General features: G+C 42.4%; 1 protein-coding gene and 1 pseudogene across 3 annotated transcripts in view; one reads left to right on the top strand and one right to left on the bottom strand.

The window, feature by feature from the left end:
- PACC1 (proton activated chloride channel 1) overlaps positions 1–19224 on the top strand; it is a 46045-nt gene that overhangs the window by 13481 nt on the left and 13340 nt on the right. The window lies entirely within an intron of this gene.
- On the bottom strand, positions 8929–18527 carry LOC122918762 (annotated as a pseudogene).

Raw genomic sequence — 19224 nt, 5'->3', positions numbered from 1 at the left:
AGCTGAATCAGAGTCATTTTCTTCCCCTTCCTTCCTTTCTTCCCCTTTTCCTCTGCCGCTCAGCCAGGCTGGCCTTCTTTTACTTAGGCCTCCCTCCCTTCCACTCTCCGGCGTTTTTGTAGTTTTAGTCCTCCGCCTGGAAGGGTCTTCGGTCTGTCATCTAGTTAATGCTAATCATTCTTCAGCTCTCAGCGCGTCCACTGTTCTCTACAAAGCCTTTCTGACCTCCTGGCTGGATCGCTTCCCCACTCCAACCCTGTCCCTTGCGGCCTGCACACCTCTCTGTTGGAGCCATCCCTGATGGGACGGGGGAGTTCGTTTGCTGGGCATTTGATGAACGTCGGTGCTGCCAGCACGTAGGCTCCGTGAAGGTAGACACCGGTCCGTTTCCCTCACCACCTTGGCCCTGGCCATGCAAGAAACCTTTGTTGAATAAATGTTGAATAAATGAATGAGTGAATGGAGCCTCCGCCTGACTCCCAGCTTCTTGGGTGGATTAAAGGAGGTGGGCTTCTGCTCCTCGTGATGCTTGCATTTATGGGGGAGAGGACTGAGATGGGATCTTCTGTGCTGGTGCTTAATCCCCACAAGACTGTAGAAGGGAGGAGACCGGAGGAGGAGCTCTTCCCTGCCTGCTTTCTTGGAGCCAAGCTCTGTCCTCCCCGTTGCCCCATTGAACTCTCATAGGTTTCACCTCCAGGGAGGTGGTCAACCTGATTTTCATGGTTGAAGACCCGAGGCCCAGGGGAGTTAAGGAAAGTATGGAAAGATCCCTGGGCTGATAAACAGACTGAATCCAGTTCTGTCTGACCTCAGACTCTTCCTACCACACCAGTGCCTTTTAAGAAGTATTTTAAGCATCTTTTATTAAAGCCTCTTGCGTAAAAGGTAGTAACATGTCTGCCCCCACTCTGGCTCTCGGCACCTCTGAAGCCCTCAAGACCCAGGGAGAGAACGGTATATCCCTATTTATCTGCATTAGCTCTGGATATTAGTTTCTGTTGTCTATATAACGAAGTACCACAAAGTTAGTGGCTTAAAGCAACACAGATTTATTATTTTACAGCTCTGGAGGGCAGAAGTCCAAAATGGGTCTCACTGGGCTAAAATTAAGGTTTCAGCAGGACTGCGTTCTTTTCTGGAAGCTGTAAGGGAAAATCCATTTTGGTGCCTTTTCGAGCTTCTAGGGGCTGCTCACATTTCTTGGCTCATGGCCCTTTTTCCATCTTCAAAGCCTCCCGTGGCCGGTTGAGTCTTTCTCATATCTTTTCTAATATCATTTCTCATATCGTCTGACACTGACTTCTGCCACCTCCTCCCTGTTTAAGAGCCTGTGGTGGTGCTGGGCTCACCCAGATAACCGAGGAAAATCTCCTCGTCTTCAAGTCAGGTGAGTGGCAGCTTTAAGCCCACCTGCTGCCTCAGTTTCTCTTTGCCATGTCACTTGAGCTGTTGATAGTGCCAAGAATGAGGCCTTGAACTCATTCTGCCTGCTGCACACCCTGCTGTCTGCCCTCTGGCCCCCAGTCGGAAGAGGATGGATGGATGGAGATGGCCGGACAAAGAGGAGACAGGCCAGACTTGGAAAGATGAAGAGTTCTTTTGTGTTTCCTCTTAGAGATAAGTGCCCTGCAGACTGGGAAATGTTCGTGATGACCTTTGGTCTTGGCTTCTCTTTTGCCTCCGATTCCTGGGGCCTTCAATCCTGAGGTCAGCCTGAGCAGGAAGGCGGACCTCAAGCGGAGTAAATTTTGGGTAGTTCCAGGGTCTGGTAAGAGCCTCCCGTACTTTTGGCGGACCCTTCTGGGTGCATCTCCTTTGTAGACCATAGAAGATCCAGACTCAGAAATCTCAGTAGTGAGTCGGCCTGAGCTTGATGAACTTGATGACCTGATAGACAGGTCAGAGCTGTCTATCAGAGCTCATTCTCAGAGCTCATTTCCAGCCTTTGAGCCCTTGAACAATAGTTCAGCTAATGGTAATGAGGACAGTAGCCACCATTTGTTTCCTGGGTGCACTAGGCCTCCATAGGGCTTTGGCTTACATAGAGCCATCATGGCCACTCTGTGGGGGAGCTGGTTAGTCTGCAGGCATGGAGAGGTTAAGTAATATTCTCAGAGCTTCTAAGTGGCAGGGCTGGGATTTGAACCCAGGCCTGCCTCCCAGGGCGTCCTGACTCTGGCTGTTTCTAGATGACCTGCTTTTCTGCTCCCAGATTCTCCCCTTCCTCCCCCAGAGTCACTCCTGCACTCCTTCACCTCCATGTGCTAAAACTACAAAGAGGGCAAATGAGGCAGGGTCCACCTTCAGGGACTCAGGACATGTAAAGAGAGAAGGCAGGTTCCCTGCAGAAGAACTTATCCATCCTTGTATAGAGCCTGCCCTGAACAACCTAATGAGGGCCTTCTCTCCCTGTTAGGTGCTTTCCTGGCACTTGGTAACTTTTCTTTGTAGAATTTAAATTCAGCACAGTCGAAAGGGCATATTTATTGAATATAATTTTTTTTTTCTTTTTAAGATTTATTTATTTTAGAGAGAGTGAGTGAGCACAAGCCAGGGGCAGGGCAGAGGGAGAGGGAGAGCGGGAACCCTCAAGCAGACTCCTTGCTAAGCGCAGAGCCAGATGCAGGGCCTGATCTCACGACCCTGAGATTACAACCTGAGCCAAAGTCAAGAGTCAGACTCTTAACGGACTAAGCCACCCAGGCACCCCTTGACTATAGTTCTTTAATGAGTTGTCACCAACCCCTTGGACTTGCCCCTGGGAGTGCTTCTGTGAGGCACTCCCAGAACTTCGTCTTTCCCCTGTTCATTGTACCTCTGACGCTTACTTCGCAGAGCACCCGGTCCATTGTGGGTGCTCAGTATCTGTATTGGTACTTCAGGACGGGGGGACGTGGGGGTTTGGAACAGGAATGTATGTCATCTGAGCAATAGGAATGAATGATTGAGGGTCAAGGAAATAGTAGGGACAGAAATGGGCCTTCAGAAATGAACAAAAGGGAGCTTCCTTAGTGAAGGAAGTAGGATTAACCGGAGGAAGGGCGATTGCCCTGCGCAGTCCTAGCACACGAAAGCACCCAATGGCTGGTGGCTGCTGTCCTCCTTAGGTGGAAAAGAAGGGGCTGGCCAGGGAGGAGGAGGGATGGCACCCGCAACCATGGAGAGCTCGGGATAAAAACAGGGTGCGTTGGAAACTGGGTGGCAGGGTGCGTTTGGAGTGGTGGGTTGGTGAGAGAACTAGAAGCAGATGAGGCGGAAGGACAGATTGAGTCCGATTAGGGAGGGCTTTGTGTGGCAGGGTTTAGCCTTTACGGAGTGGGGCGTATTTAATGGGATTGGAGCAGACCGGTAAGCGGGGTAAGCGGTGCCACTGTGCTGGGTCAAAGGCTGGTGTGGCGGGCTGCCGCGAGGAGCGGGAGAAGGGAGAGTCAGAGGACTCTGAGGCCGGGTGAGTGGGCGAATGTAGACCTGCTTCAGTCTGGAGGGGTGAGTACCTCGAAGAGAAGGTGCTCTTGTGCTGCAGACACATGAAGCCCCAGTGGGCGCGGTGTGTCTGGGCTGGGCTGAGCACTGGCACAGTGAAGGTGGGAGCCTTGAAGAAAGCTTGGGACCATGTGTAGAGGGAGCTGCGGAGACTGGGCCTCGAGGAATGGCCACGTCTGGGGACCAGGAGAGGAGGGGGAGCTGGAGCCTGATGGAGGGCCTCGCGGTGGGAGCCACAGGACAGGAGGCCGGGACTGGGATGCTGAGGCTGCCGGCACTGCACGGCACAGGTTCAGGCTAAGCACCAGACGTTCCGGATTATAGTCCCAGTTTTACGCTCCGAGATAAGTAATTCCAATCCGTAATCTGAGCGCCTCAATCTGTTTCCTCTCCATCAGGGGAATCCCAACCACTTACTCTCTCCAAAGGGAGAAATGAGAGCAGACATGTTAACTGAATAAGCAGTTTATTATATCACAGTTGAAATAAAATTGAGGAAGACACTTGGCTAGTTAGTCATTACAGTCAGTTCTCCATGGAAACAACTGTATATTAATAGAATTGACAAAGATCAGCAGCCAAAGGAAAAAATATATTGGATCTCCTCAAAATGAAAAACTTAAGTGCATTAAAAGACACTACCAAGAAAGTGAAAAGACAGCCTGCAGGATGAGAGAACTTTTCAAATCACATGTCTGATGAGGGGCCTGTATTTAGACTATAGAAAGAAATTTATGATCCAATAATAAAAAGACAACCCAAATAAAAAATGGGCAGGGAATCGGAATAATGTTTTTCCAACTCAGAGGACTGATAAGCACATGAAAAGACACTCAGTGTCAGCCGTCGTCAGGGAAATGCAGATCTGCACTACAGGGAGAGGTGTTTGGTTGTGTAACCTTCAGGCCTGTGAGGATGGCTACAGACAGATGGACAAGTTTCGGTGGAGAAGTAGGGAAATTAGGACCCCCAGAGATTGTTGGTGGAAATGTAAAATGGTGAAGATTTTTTTAATGGTAAGATGTATTTGTGTCTTGTTTGGGAATTGGAGTGCCATGGCATGTACTGTGGGGAAAACAGTCTGGCAGTTCCTGAAAGTTCAAATACAGAGTCACCATGTGGCCCCGCAATCCCACTTCTAGGTACATATCCGGGGGAAGTGAGAACTCCTGTCCGCACATAAACGCGCACACGAATGCCCCTAGCAACGCTACTCCTAATAGCCCCAAAATGGAAGCAACCCAAAGGTCAAGTGATGAATGGTTAAATAAAATGGCATATTCACACAATGGAATATTATTTGGCAATAAAAAGGAATGAAGAACCAATATGTGCTATGTCATGGATAAATTTTGAAGATCTACGTTAGGTGAGAGAAGTCAGACACAAAAGGTCATATATTGAGTGATTCCATGGGACTATCCAGAATAGGCAAGTCCACAGAGACAGGAAGCAGGTTATTGGTCTCCAGGGACAAGGAGCAATGGAGGAGTGACTCCTAATGGGTATGGAGCTTCTGTTCGGGTAATGAAAACATTCTGCTAATTACATAGTGGTGATGACTGCACACCTTGAGAGTACACTAAACACTAAATATATTCACTTTAAAGCGGTAAATTTTGTGGCATGTAAACCATATCTCAGAAACCCCACCAAAACAGCAAAACTACCACATCACTAAAAAGGGGGGGGAAAAAAAAAGGAGACCACTCATTCCTTCTTTGCATTCAGAATGCATCTTGGCCCCATGCTGTTTGCAAGGTCGAGTTTTGCAGGATTACGGTGGGCAACCAGTTCCCCCTTCCTGGGAATAAAAGTCCCACTGTGTTTTCATAAGTTGAGTTACTCACCACATACCCCCTTACATTTTGGGGCAAGTCTGGGTTTTGGAAGCAGTACTGTCATGGGTTTTGTAAAACTCCTAGATTACCTTTCCCAAGAAAGTCTCGTGCATTATTTTTGACTGTCTATTGTCATGAGTTTGCATTCATATAAAAGATGTATACTTTTGAGGCGCCTGGGTGGCTCAGTGGGTTAAGCCTCTGCCTTTGGCTCAGGTCATGATCTCAGGGTCCTGGGATCGAGCCCCGCATCAGGCTCTCTGCTCAGCAGGGAGCCTGCTTCCCCGTGCCCCCGCCTGCCTCTCTGCCTGTTTGTGATCTCTCTCTCTGTCAAATAAATAAAATCTTAAAAAAAAAAAAAAAAAGATGTATACTTTTAAAACCCCTTCATCCAGCTTGCCCCAGAAAAGCCAATGTTTGGTTTTTCCAACCGCAGAATGCATGGGACATTTTGACAAATGCCCAACACTTTTTTTTTTTTTTAAACTGGTAAGACAGAATGGTGTCTTATTGCAGAATTGGAGTGCCACGGCGTGTGTGGATGATAAATAGTTTCACAGTTTTTATTTAGCTTCATGCCGATTCGTGGATCAAGACAAGGCCAGGAGAGGAGCTCACGTCGGCTTCTTTGAAACAGAGGAGCCCCTTGGACAGTATTCCCACAAGAGTGATTTGTCCAAATAGCTCTACCAAAAAAACCCAAGTGATGCAAATTGTCATGTGATCTTTTTGTGTCTTAAGTTCATTTTTTTAATAATTTTCAAGAAATTGTAGTGGGGGGGATTCACCTCTTTCCCTAACCAAAGGCATCATGAAAGTGCAACATTTCAAATCATGTTTATGTGGCTTCTCATAGGGTGAATCGCTGCCCGCATATGCCTGTTACTGTTCCTCTTGATTTGTGGCTTAGCCGGGAGGAAATGTCTCGAGCTTCTACTTGTCAAGAAATTATATTCTTTCAATCAGATCTTCTTTTGTCCTTGTTAGTGACTGGAACGGAGTATTCCTGTTCGCTGCTGTGCTAGGAGTCGGGACCTCGGGGCTCTCATCCTCTGCCAGTTATAGACGCTGGGACCCGGATCACTGCATAGAGGGTGGGTTTGGACCACGTGGCCCTTTAGGTCCCTGCCAACTCTTAAAAAGTCTATTCAGATGTTATACTTAGAGTTCCTTCAGTTTTGTCTTAGGATTTTTTTCAAACCTCGTTCGGATGTTGAAAGCTGGTCCCTGTTGCTACTACAATTCGCAGGCCCTGGTGCAATACACGTTCTTTATAATGTTTTGAAGTGAACCTGTGGGAGGCACCTGGCTGGCTCAGCGGAAGAGCATGCGACTCCTGATCCTCAGGGTCGTGCGTTCAAGTGCCGTGTCAGGTGTGGCGGTTACTTAAAAAAAAATCTGAAAAGTGAACCTGTGGTCCCACATGGGCCACGAGAGATGGGGGTGCTTTCCAGGCAGAAGAGCTGTGGGTAGGTCTGTGTGTACACAGACCACTACACTTTGGGTCTTGTGACCCTGCAGCCCAGCTACGCGGGGCTGATCAGGAATCGGTGCCTGAGCAAAGGGAAGCCACCTCTAGGCGGGGGATGAAGGACAACAGGGTCCCGTGATGTGTGTGACAGTTTCCCTTATCCCGGATACTCTCTGGGAGGGGGACTTTGCTGGTACAGTGGCGCACAGTCCTAGAGAAGCGTGGAGAGCGAGCAGGTGGCAGAGCCACCAGGAAGCAGAAATTGACACTGTCCCTAATAACAATAAGCAGTAAAAGTCGAATCAGAGACACAGATTGAAAAAGAGTCTTGCTGTAATTCCTCTTGGAGGACTAGAGCTGCCACCTTCCATGGTGGCTCCCGCTCAGTGCCCAGGGGCTTCCTTCGGGCTTCCTGGTTCCTCACTTCTCTATGTGGCTGTCCGCATCCATTGCCTCCCGCACCCTTTTCTTTACTGTCTGAAGGAACCTCATAGACACTTCTGGGAACTTACACTCCATGTAATGTAGAAACTTTCTGAAATATTTGGCCATGAATAGCAAGGGACTCCATTTGCTTTAGAGTTTCAGGGACCTGGGGTGCACGGCTCTTCTCCTGCAGGTGGAAGGTAGCTAGCTAGCCCTGCAAGACTTCGTTCCTCTGCCATTCGGGTCATCCAACCATCTAACAGGCATGGAAACATTACATGCCTGCTACACGAAAGATACTGTATTCTGCTTCTCCATTTTATTTTTGGCATTTCCCCCCCCCTTATTTTATCATTATTAAGAAATGGTAGGGCTGTGGTGTTCATTTTTGCTATCTTTATCAGTGAAGGCTTTGTTTTTTAAGGAGTAGAGGGCACATTCCATTTCTCTGGTAACATGAATGCATTAAGCAGGCACTCTGTAAAGCATTTTGCAGCATTCTCATTCCTTTTAGGCATCCTATAAAATTGAAATGATTATTTCCTTTTCACATGAAGAAGGTGAGGCACAGGAGACCTAAGTAAGTTGTCCTGGGTCTTGGGGTCATCAGGAGCAGAGCTGGAGCCTAAATCTCTGACACTAAAGCTTGTGCTTGGGACCCCTTGGCTGGAGGTCTGGACTTGCAGTTTAGAAAAAATGAATAATGAACTCCAAATTATTTCTTCATCAGAGTCCTTCTGGTGCTTTGGGCACAGGGCTGTGTGACCTCCACAGAGCCTTTGCTGATCTCTGCCCTTCTCCCCACACCTGTACTTCACATTAAGTAAATGTAATCTCGCAGTTTAGATCCTCTTGTCCTTCTGAGTTTTGTGGCACTTTTAGCACAGATTGTCAGTCGTCCTCTCCTGGCATCTCCCTGAAGCCCCTACTACAGAGTCTTGCACATAGATTTGGTGTTCGAGTCGTGTTTGTAGAAGAATAGAATGAAGGACTTTTCTCTAACCTAAGACCCTTTGATAGTTCTGTGCCGATGGTGGTGGTGGGTTGTTTTTCTTTCTTTCTTTTTTTTTTTTTTTTTTAAAGATTTTATTTCTTTGTCAGAGAGAGAGCACAAGTAGGGGGAGTGGCGGCAGAGGGAGAAGCAGGCTCCCCTCTGATCAGGGATCCCAACTTGGGGCTTGATTTCAGGACCCTGTGATCGTGACCTGAGCCAAAGACAGACACTTAACTGACTGAGTCACCCAGGTGCCCCTGTGCTTTTGTGCTTTTAAATAAAATGAAATAATTAAAAGCAAATATTCTTATATCTTTGGATTTAAAGTCCATTTTTTATAGGGAGCATATTGTTAGGTCCTGTTTTTAATCCAGGCTGAAAGTCACTGCCTTTTAATTGGAATGTTTAGTCCATTTACGTTTTTTTTTAAGTTGAAGTATAGTTTACTTATAGACCAATACATTAGTTCCACATTACAACATGGTGATTCAAGAATTGTATGTAGTACACAGTACTTACCACAGTAAATTGCCATTCATCACCACACACAAAATCAGTATAAAGTTATTGACATATTCTCTATGCTGTACTTTTCATCCCCAGAACTTACTTTAAAACTGGAAGTTTGTATTTTTTTTTTTAATTTAAAATATGTGTTTGTGTTTTAATTAAAAAAAATGGTTTTTTACTCATTTTGATTCAGGTTGCTTTTAGTCCTGCTTCTGTCTGAAGGAGCATCCTTCTGGAAGCTTTGCTTTTCTTCCTTATCAGTTGCCACAGGACAGCCAACACAGGAAACTGTTGTGTTTGCGCATGGTTACAGACGGCAGTGATTTTATGGCATCCAGGGCATTTCCCATCGGTGAAGTAGGAATTAGAGCTCTGTACCAGGCGCTGCTGCTTATGCTTTCTTTTCTCTTCCTCCAGGGAGGCATAGAGGAGGTCCTCTGCAAGGGGAATGTTCTTGTGGGAAGCTTGTTGCCAGGAAGTTCCTTTTTTGTTTTGTTTTGTCTTTTTAGTTCTCTTTTACCTATCACCCCTCACCCTTCTCTCCTCTGACAACCTCCACCTTGTTCTCTGTATTTGTGAGTCTGTTTCTGTTTGTTTTGTTTTTTAGATTCTGCATATAAGTGAAATCATCTAGTATTTGTCTTTTTCTGTCTGACTTAATTTCACTTAGCATAATAGAGTCCATCTATGTTGTTGTGAATGGCAAGATTTCATTCTTTTTTTATGACTGAGTAGTAGTCCACATCTTCTTTATCCATTCCTCTATTGTTGGATACTTGGGTTGTTTTTGTATCTTGACTATTGTAAATAGTGCTGCAGTAGACATCAGAGTGCACCTATCTTTCTGAATTAGTGTTTTTGTTTTCTTTGTGTAAATACCCAGTAGTGGAATGGTAGTTCCATTTTTTATTTTTTGAGGACCCGCCATATTGTTTTCTGTAGTGGCTGCATCAGCTTACTTTCCCACCAACAGTACATGAGGGTTCCTTTTTCTCCACATCCTTGCCAACAGTTATTTCTTGTCTCGTTGCTACTAGCCATCTTATTGTGGTTTTGATTTGCATTTCGCTGATGATTAGTGATGTTGAGCATCTTTTCATGTGTCTGTTGGCCATCTGGGTGTCTTCTTTGGAAAATTGTTTTTCAGATCTTCTGCCATTTTTTAAATCTGATTTTTTGGGGGGTGATACATGAGTTGGATGCATTCTTTATATATTTTGGATATTAACCCTTTGTCAGATATATCATTTGCAAATGATATATCATTTAGTAGGTTGCCTTTTCATTTTGTTGATGGTTTCCTTTGCTCTGTGAATGCTTTTTAGTTTGATGTAGTTCCAATAGTTTGCTTTTGCTTTTGTTTCCCTTGCATAAGAAAACCGGTCCAGAAAAATGTTTGCTAAGGCCAGTGTCCAAGAGATTACTGACCGTGTTCTCCTTTAGGAGTTTTATAGTTTCTGGTCTTACATTTAGGTCTTTATTTCATTTTGAGTGTACTTTTGTGTACAATGTAAGTTGTATGGTATAAGAAAATGGTCCAGTTTTATTTTTTGCACATTGATGTCCAGTTTTCTCAACACCATTTGTTGAAGAGACTGTCTTTTCCTCATTATATATTCTTCCCTTCTTTGTTGTAGATTAATTGACCATATGCAAACATGGGTTCATTTCTGGGCTACCTACTCTGTTCTGTTGACATGTTGTCTGTTTTCTGCCAGTGCCTTATTTTTTTGATTACTATAGTTTTATAGTATAGCTTGGGATTTTGATACTTCTAGTTTTGTTCTTTCTCAAGATTGCTTTGGCTATTCACAGTCTTTCTTGGTTCCATACAGATTTTAGTATTATTTGTTCTAGCCCTATGAAAAATACTATTGGTATTTTAAGAGGGATTCATTGGATCTGTAGATTGCTTTGGGCAATATAGACATCTTAACAGTATTCATTCTTCCAATCCCATGAGTGTGGTATCTTTTCACTTTTTGGTGTTACCTTCAGTTTCTTTCAACAGTGTCTTATAGTTTTCAGAGAACTTGTCTTTTACTTCCTTGGTTAAATTTATTGCTGGATATTTTATTCTTTTTGATGCAATCATAAATTGGATTGTTTTCTTAATTTCACTTTCTGCTACTTTCTGTATAGTATATAAAAATGCAACAAGTTTCTGTATGTTAACTTTGTATTGTACAAATTTACTGAATTCATTTATTAGTTCTAATGGTTTTTAGTGGAGTCTTTAGGGTTTCCATATATAGTATGTTATCTACAAAAAATGGCAGTTTCACTTCTTCCTTTCTAATTTGTATGGTTTTTAGTTCTTGTCTGATTGCTGCAGCTAGGACTTCTATTTCTGTGTTGAATAAAAATGGCAGGAATGGTCCTCTTGTATTGTTTCTGATCTTAGAGGAAAAACTTTTAGTTTTCATTCTTGAGTATGATGTTAGTTGTGGGTTTGTCATATATAGTCTTTATTATGTTGAGGTATATTCCCTCTGACCCTTTGTTGAGACTTTTTTTTTTATCATGAATGGATGTTGAATTTTGTCAAATGCTTTTGCTGTGTCTACTGGGATGATCATATGGTTTTTAGCTTTCATTTTGTTAATGTGGTGTATCCCATTGATTTCTTTGTAGATATTGAACCATCCTTGCATAAATCCCTCTAGAATAAATTCCACTTGATCTTGGTCAGTGAACTTTTTAATGTACTGTTGAATTTGATTTGTTAGTATTTTGTTGAGTATTTTTGTATCTACATTCATCAAGAATATTGGCCTGTCATTTTCTTTTTTTGGTAGTGTCTTTTGTTTTTGTGTCAGGGTAATCTGAACAGAAATCTGTTCAGATTTTTTATTTCTTCCTAATTCAGTCTTAGAAGATTGTATATTTCTAGGAATTTATTTCTTCTAGGTCGTCCAATTTGTTGGTGTGTAATTTTTTGTAGTAGTCTTTTATAATCCTTTTAATTTCTGTATTAGTTTTAATTTCTCTTTCATTTCTGATTTTATTTTTTTAGTTCTCACTCATTTTTTTCTTGATAAGTCTGGCTAAAGTTTTGTCAACTTTGTTTATCCTTTAAAGAACCAGCTCTTGGTTTCATGATTCTTTTCTATTTTTATTTTTTTTTAGTTTCTATTTTATTTATATCTGCTCTGATATTTATTATTTCCTTCCTTTTATTAACTTTGGGTTTCATTTGTTCCTCCTTTTCTAGTTTCTTTAGGTGTAGGGTTAGATTGAGATTTTTCTTGTTTCTTGAGGTAGACCTGTATTGCTATAAATTTCTCTCTTAAAACTGCCTTTGCTGCATCCCAAAGATTTTGAACTGTTGTATTTCCATTTTCATTTGTTTCCAGGTATTTTTTAAAATATTCCTTTGATTTCTTCATTCACTGATTTGTTATTTAGTAGCATGTTGTTTAGCCTACATGTGTTTCTGCTTTTTTCTAGGTTTTTTTTTCCCCCTTGTAATCAATCTCTAGTTTCATACAGTTTGTGGTCAGAAAAGATATTTGATTTGATTCCAGTCTTCTTAAATTTATTGAGACTTATTTTGTGACTGAATGTGATCCTTCCTAGATAATGTTCTGTGTGTGCTTGAAAAGAATGTGTATTCTGTTGATTTCAGATGGAATGTTTTATATATATATGTTAAGTCTATCTGGTCTAATGTGTTGTTTGAAGACACTGTTTCCTTATTGATTTTCTGCCTAGATGATCTATCCATTGGTGTAAGTGGGGTGTTAAGATGCCATACTATCACTATATTACCATCAATTTCTCTCTTTTTGTTTGTTAATATTTGCTTCATGCATTTAGATACTCCAGTGTTGGGCATAGATATTTACAATTATTATATCTTTTTGTTGGATTACTTTATCATTATGTAATGCCCTTCTTTGTCTCTTGCCACAGTCTCTGTTTTAAAGTTCTGATTTTTGTCTGATACAAATATTGGTACTCCAGTTTGGGGGGCTTTTTTGGTTTTTGTTTTTGTTTTTTTCTTCTTTCATTTGCACTGTAAATGTTTTTACCATCCATTCACTTTCAGTCTATGTGTCTTTAGGTCTCAGATGAGTCTATTGTCGGCAGCATTTAGATAGGTCTTGTTTCTTTATCCATTCAGTCTTTTGATTGGAGATTTAGACTGCTTACATTTAAAGTTTTGATAGCCATGTACTTACTGCCATCTTATTTATTGTTTTCTGGTTGTTGTTGTAGTTTTTTTCTGTTCCTTCTTCTTTTGCTCTCTTCTCTTGTGATTGATGACTTTCTCTGGTGTTATGTTTGCATTCCTTTCTCTTTATTTTTTGTGTTTTTATTTCAGATTTTTCATTTGTGGTAACCATGAGGTTCATATATAATATCCTAAGTATATAGCAACCTATATTAAGTTGATGATTGTTTAAGTTTGAACACATTCTAAAAGCACTAAGTTTTTACTCCCCCTGTTTTTATGTATATGATATCATAGTTTACACCTTTATTTTGTGGTTTTCTTCACTAATGTTTTAGATATAATTGATTTTACTACTTCTGTCTTTTAACTTTTATATTAGCTTTCTAGGTGATTGATCTACTATCCTTACTATATATTTAATTTCACCCATGACATTTTTTCCTTTCATAATCTTCTGATTATGTTCTGTTCTGCTTAAAGAAGTCCTTTTAATGGCCAGGTTAGTGGTGACGAACTTTAAATTTTGTTTGTCTGGGAAACTCTCTCTCCTGCAATTCTGAATAATAACCTTGCTCAGTAGAGTTTTCTTGGTATCAGGTTTTTTCTTTCAGCATTTTGAATATATCATGGCACTGCAATGTTTCTGCTGAAAAATCAGCTGGTAGCCTAATGGGATTTCCCTTGTTAGTAATTTTTTGTTTTTTTCTTGCTGCTTTTAAGATTCTCTCTTTGGGGCACCTGAGTGGCTCAACTGGTTATGTGTCTGCCTTCAGCTAGGGTCATGATCCTGGGGTCCTGGGATTGAGTCTTGCTTCTCCCTCTCCCCCACCTTCCTGCTTGTGCTCTATCTCTATCAAATAAGTAAATAAAATCTTTCAAAAATGTAAGATTCTCTCTTGATCTTTTTTTTTTTTTTAAAGATTTTATTTATTTATTTATTTGTCAGAGAGAGAGAGAGAGAGAGAGAGCAAGCACGAGCAAGTGAGCGCACCGGCAGGCAGAGGGGCAGCAGAGGCAGAGGGAGAAGCAGGCTCCCGGCTGAGCAAGGAGCCTGATGCGGGACTCGATCCCAGGATGCTGGGATCATGACCTGAGCCGAAGGCAGCCGCTTAACCAACTGAGCCACCCAGGCGTCCCAATCTTTTTTTTTTTTTTTTAAGATCTTATTTATTTATTTGACAGACAGAGATCACAAGTGGGCAGAGAGGCAAGTGGGGGGCGGTGGGGAAGCAGGCTCCCAGCTTAGCAGAGGGCCTGATGTCGCTCAGTCCCAGGACCCTGAGATCATGACCTGAGCTGAAGGCAGAGGCTTAACCCACTGAACCACCCAGGTGCCCTTCTCTTTATCTTTAATCCTTGACATTTTAATTACTATGTCTTTTGTGGACTTCATTGAATTCATCTTATTTAGGACTCTCTGGATATCTCTTTCTTTATCCAGATTAGATAACTTTTCAGCTATTATTTCTTCAAATAGGTTTTCTGCCCCTTTTCTCTTTCTTCTTCTGGGACCTCCATAATGCAAATGTTAGTACACTTGAAGTTTTCTCAGAGGTCCTGTAACCTATCCTCAATTTTTTTTTCACCTAAGATTTTTAATATTTTCAAAATTAAGATTTTTAATATTATGACAGCTATATCCCACTTTTTAAATTTAAATCAATTGATTAATATATAGCGTATTGTTAGTTTCAGAGGTAGAGTTTAGTGATTCATCAGTTTTACATAATATCCAGTGCTCATTACATCACATGCCCTCCTTAATGTCCATCACCCAGTTACCCTATCTTCTCAGTCCCTTCCTCTCCAGCAACCCTCAGTTTGTTTCCTATGATTAAGAGTCCCATAGTTTTTCTCCCTTCCTGATTTTTGGCTTCTTTTATTTGACCTTCCCTTCCCCAGTGATCCTGTTATGTTTCTTAAATTCCACATAAGTGTGAGATCATGTGATAATTGTCTTTCTCTGATTTCTTTTAGCATAATACCCTCTAGTTCCATCCATGGTCATTCCAAATGTCAAGATTTCATTTTTGATGACTGAGTAGTATTCCGTTGTATACGTGTGTGTGTGTGTGTGTGTGTATGTATGTGTGTATACACCACATCTTTGTCCATTCATCTGTTGATAATCCATCCTCAATTTTTAAAATTCTTTTTTTCTTTTTGCTATTCAGTGGGTACTTTCCATTATCTTTTCTTCTGGATTGCTAATCCCTTCTGCATCTGCTAAAATGCTGTTGATGTCCTCTCCTGTATTTTTCATCTCAGTTACTGTATTCTTCAACTCTGGTTGGTTTTTGTTTGTTTGGTTGGTTGGTTGGTCGGTTGGTTTTTTGGTTGGTTGTTTTTTACATTTTCTGTCTCTGTTGAATTTCTCACTCAGCTCATCCACTCCTCTCTATGTCTTGTGAGCATCTTTATGACTGTTACTAGGTATTTTGCTTATCTCTGTTTTGTTTAGTTCTTTTTCTGAAGATTCGTCTTGTTCTTTTGTTTGGAGCATGTTTATATGTCTGCTCATTTTGTTTGATCTTCTGTGTTTTCATGAATTGGGTGAAACAGCTACCTCCTTGTTTTGAAAGAATAGACATCATGTAGGAACTTACCTGCACAGACTGTGTATGCCTGCCTGTGTGTAGCTTTGGCTGGCTGACCGGAGCTGTACTGGGTGCCAGCTAGGGGTCCTTGCGTGTTCTCTGCAGGAAGCATCCTGGCAGGGAACACTGAAGTTGGTGGTGAGAAATGATGGAGGTCTGGGGTGTGCCATGCTGGGGCCACATGGCGCTTGAGCAGGCATGGGTTGGGGGGCACCTTGAGAATATGGCTAGAGCTGGTTTGTGCTGAAGTGAGTTTGAAGCTCACTGAGGCAGTAGGTGGGCTTGAGCGTCTAGCCTCTGCTCCCATCTGTGCTACCAAAGTGGAGGGGCAGCATAAACAGTGGTGCTTCCCAGCACCTCTGACCCCAGAGAAAATTCTTGGAATCCCCCCGACTCCCACCCTGGTTAGTGAATGGGTTTCCTCCACCTTTAGTCATTTAAGCCTTTTAAACCACAGCTTTTTTTCTGTGCCCCAGCATAGGTGAATCTGCTTGAGGGTCCTTTAGTGCTATCCCCCTCTATTGTATTCTGCTTTGTCAGGGAGGGGTGCCAGGACTCTGTCTTTTGTTGTGCAGAAGCTGTTCTATCATTTCTTCAGGAAGAATTGTTCTATATCTGGTTGTAGAATTGACGTGACCATGGGAGGACATGAGTTCAAGGTCTTCCTATGTTTCCATCTTGGATCCTCCCCTAGTCTGTTTACATTTAATGTAACTATTCGTATGGTTTGATTTGGTTCTACCAGTTTACTGTTTGTCTCATGTATTTTTTTTGTTTCTCTGTATTTCTTTCATGCAGCCTTTTTTTGCGGGGGGGGGGGCAGCGAAGCAAAGTTTATTGAGTGATTTCTTGAGCGATTGCAAAAGTGATAGTACAAAACTCCCAAGGAGGGAGGGGACCTGAAGGGGTTGCCCTCTTGCAACTTATAAACCTTATGATGTTGTATAATTTTTGCTCTAGTAGTCTTATGTTTTAAAAATACCTAAGCAGCTTTTTATACTTACCTACGTATTTAGCATTTCAGTGATCTTTATTCCTTCCTGTATGTTTGAAATTTATCTAGTGTTAGTTCCCTTTGGCTCTCAGAATTTCTTTAACGTGCATCGTGGTGCAGATGTGTTGGCGATGAATTCTTTCAGCTTTTATGTTTGAGAATATCTTTACTTTACCTTCAGTTTTTGAAAGTTAGTTTTGCCGAAATTTAATTCAGGGTTGACAGAATTTTTTTTCTTCCTGCCCTTTAAAGATGTTCCATTGTCTTTGGCCTCCCTTATTTGTGATCAAAAGTTACTTGTCATTAGATATAATATCCTGTATGTAATTTGTCCTTTTTTTTTTTTTTCTAGCTACTTTCAAGATTTTTTTTCTCTTTGCATTTGTAGTTTGACTGTGACTTGCCTAGGAACGGTTTCTTATTTATTCTGTTTGACATAGATGGGGCTTCTAGGATCTGCAAATTGATGTTTTTTTCCCTCCAATTTTGGGACGTTTGGGCCATTATTTGTTCACGTACTCTTTGTAACCCATTTTCTCTCTTCAGTAGATGTTGTTAGACTGTGGAATATTGTCCCACAGTTATCTAGATAGTCTCTGTTCAGTGTTTCCTTCAGTCTTTTTTTTTTTTTAAACTTGGTTAACATTTGTTCATTTAACTTCAACTGCACTGACTCTTTTTTCTGCCTTCTTTGCTATTAAGACAGTGCAGGGAATTTTTCATTTCATTTCATTACTTTTCAGCTTTAGAATTTCTATTTGGTTCTTTTTTTTTTTTTTTTTAATTATTTGAGAGAGGGAGAGCGAGCATGAGGCAGGGGCAGGGACAGAGGGAGATGGAGAAACAGGCTCCCCGTTGAGCAGGAAATCCCTGTGGGTCATGATCCCAGGACCCTGAGATCATGACCTGAGCTGAAGGCAGATGCTTAAGTGACTGAGCCACCCAGGTGCCCCTGGTTCTTTTTTATAGTTTCTGTTTCTCTATTTCCTCTTCGTCCATTCCTTATCTATATATTTTCCTTTAATTCCTTCAAGTGCTATAAAGTTCCTGTCTGCTGATGGCAATATCTGGGTCATCATGGCCTTGATTTCTTTTTCTTTTTTTTGTTTTTTTACATGATTTTTTTAAAATTAACATATATTATTTGCTTCAGGGGTGCAGGTCTGTGAGTCATCAGTCTTACACAATTCACAGCACTCACCATAGCACACGCCCTCCCCAGTGTCCATCACCCAACCACCCCATCCCATCCACCCCCCCTCCCCTCCGGCAACCCTCACCAAGTTGCCTTTGGTTTCTATAGACTACTTTTTCCATTGAGTTTGGGTCACATTTTCTTGTTTCTTTGCATGTTTATTGATTTCTGATTCAACAGAAAACGTGATAATGGGACATTTTGGATGTTCTGGATTCTTTTACAGCCCTCTGAGGGACTTTTGTCTTAGCAGGCAGTTAATGTCATGAGACTCAAGTTCGGGACTCCTGGCTCCCCTCTACTAGCAGCCGCTGAAATCTCCACTCACTTCTTCATGTTTCCAACTGCTGCTTTTCCTCTTGGGCCCCTTGGGGTCTCCAGCCAAGAATTTGAACATATTTTATTACAGATTTGGGGGTTCACCCTCCCCATCCCTTTCAGAGTTCCCCTTAACTTTCTGCCTGCTCTGCCCGCCCTAAACTCTGTCCACTGCCACCCGGCAGAACAAGCGAATTTATAAATGTGGTCAGATTCATTTTCTTTCCTTCCAGGGTCGACTGTTCTCATTTCCGCCTGCTTTTGATCCTTCTCCAGTGCTCTCACATAATTTTTAAGTATTTTGTCCAAATTTTGTAACTGCTGTCTGTAGGAGAGTGGTGTGACCAAGCTGCTCTGTCATTGGTGGAAGCCAGAAGCCAAGCACATACCTTTTTGGACTTATGTTCACACTTCTCCTTGGCCTTGGGCTCAGCCGCTATGGAGGGACTCAGGCTTTTTCCCCTGGGAGCTCCATTTTCAACCGAGGAGTAGAGATGTTGCAGAGAGAACACCATGGGAATGTCTCAGTCGGCTTGGGGTGCTGTGCCAAAGAACCCCAGGCGGGGTGACTTACACAACATTTTTTTTTTTTCTCAGTTCTAGAGATTGGAAATCAAAGATCAAGGTGCTGGGCAAGTTTTGGTTTCTCATGAGGCCCCTCTCCTTGGCTCACACATGGCCATCTTCTCCCTGTGTCCTCATGGGGCTTTATCTCTGTGTGTCTATGTCCCTGGTGTCCCTTCATCTTTCTTTTTTTTTTTTTTTAAGATTTTATTTATTTATTTGACAGAGAGAGATCACAAGTAGGCAGAGAGGCAGGCAGAGAGAGAGGAGGAAGCAGGCTCCCTGCTGAGCAGAGAGCCTGATGCGGGACTTGATCCCAGGACCCTGAGATCATGACCTGAGCCAAAGGCAGCGACTTAACCCACTGAGCCACCCAGGCGCCCCTCCCGTCATCTTTCTTATGAGGACACTAGTCCTGTTGGATCCAGGCCCCACCATTATGCCCTCATTTAACCTTCATTATCTCCTTAAAGGCCCTATTTCCAAGTGGAATCACATTGAGGATTAGGGCTTCAGTGTATGAGGTTGTTGGGCGGACGCATAATTTAGTTCCTAGTAGAGCGTGATCAAAGTTGGGACGGTCTGGAAGCAGGCAGGAGCGGCTGTGGGGATGGCGTCGGGATGCATCTGATCAGCCGTTGAGTCGCT

Source organism: Neovison vison, chromosome 10, assembly GCF_020171115.1.
Source record: "Neovison vison isolate M4711 chromosome 10, ASM_NN_V1, whole genome shotgun sequence".
Taxonomy (NCBI): domain Eukaryota; kingdom Metazoa; phylum Chordata; class Mammalia; order Carnivora; family Mustelidae; genus Neogale; species Neogale vison.
The sequence above is the reverse complement of the archived record's forward strand: the minus strand, read 5'-3'. Positions and strand labels throughout refer to the sequence as shown.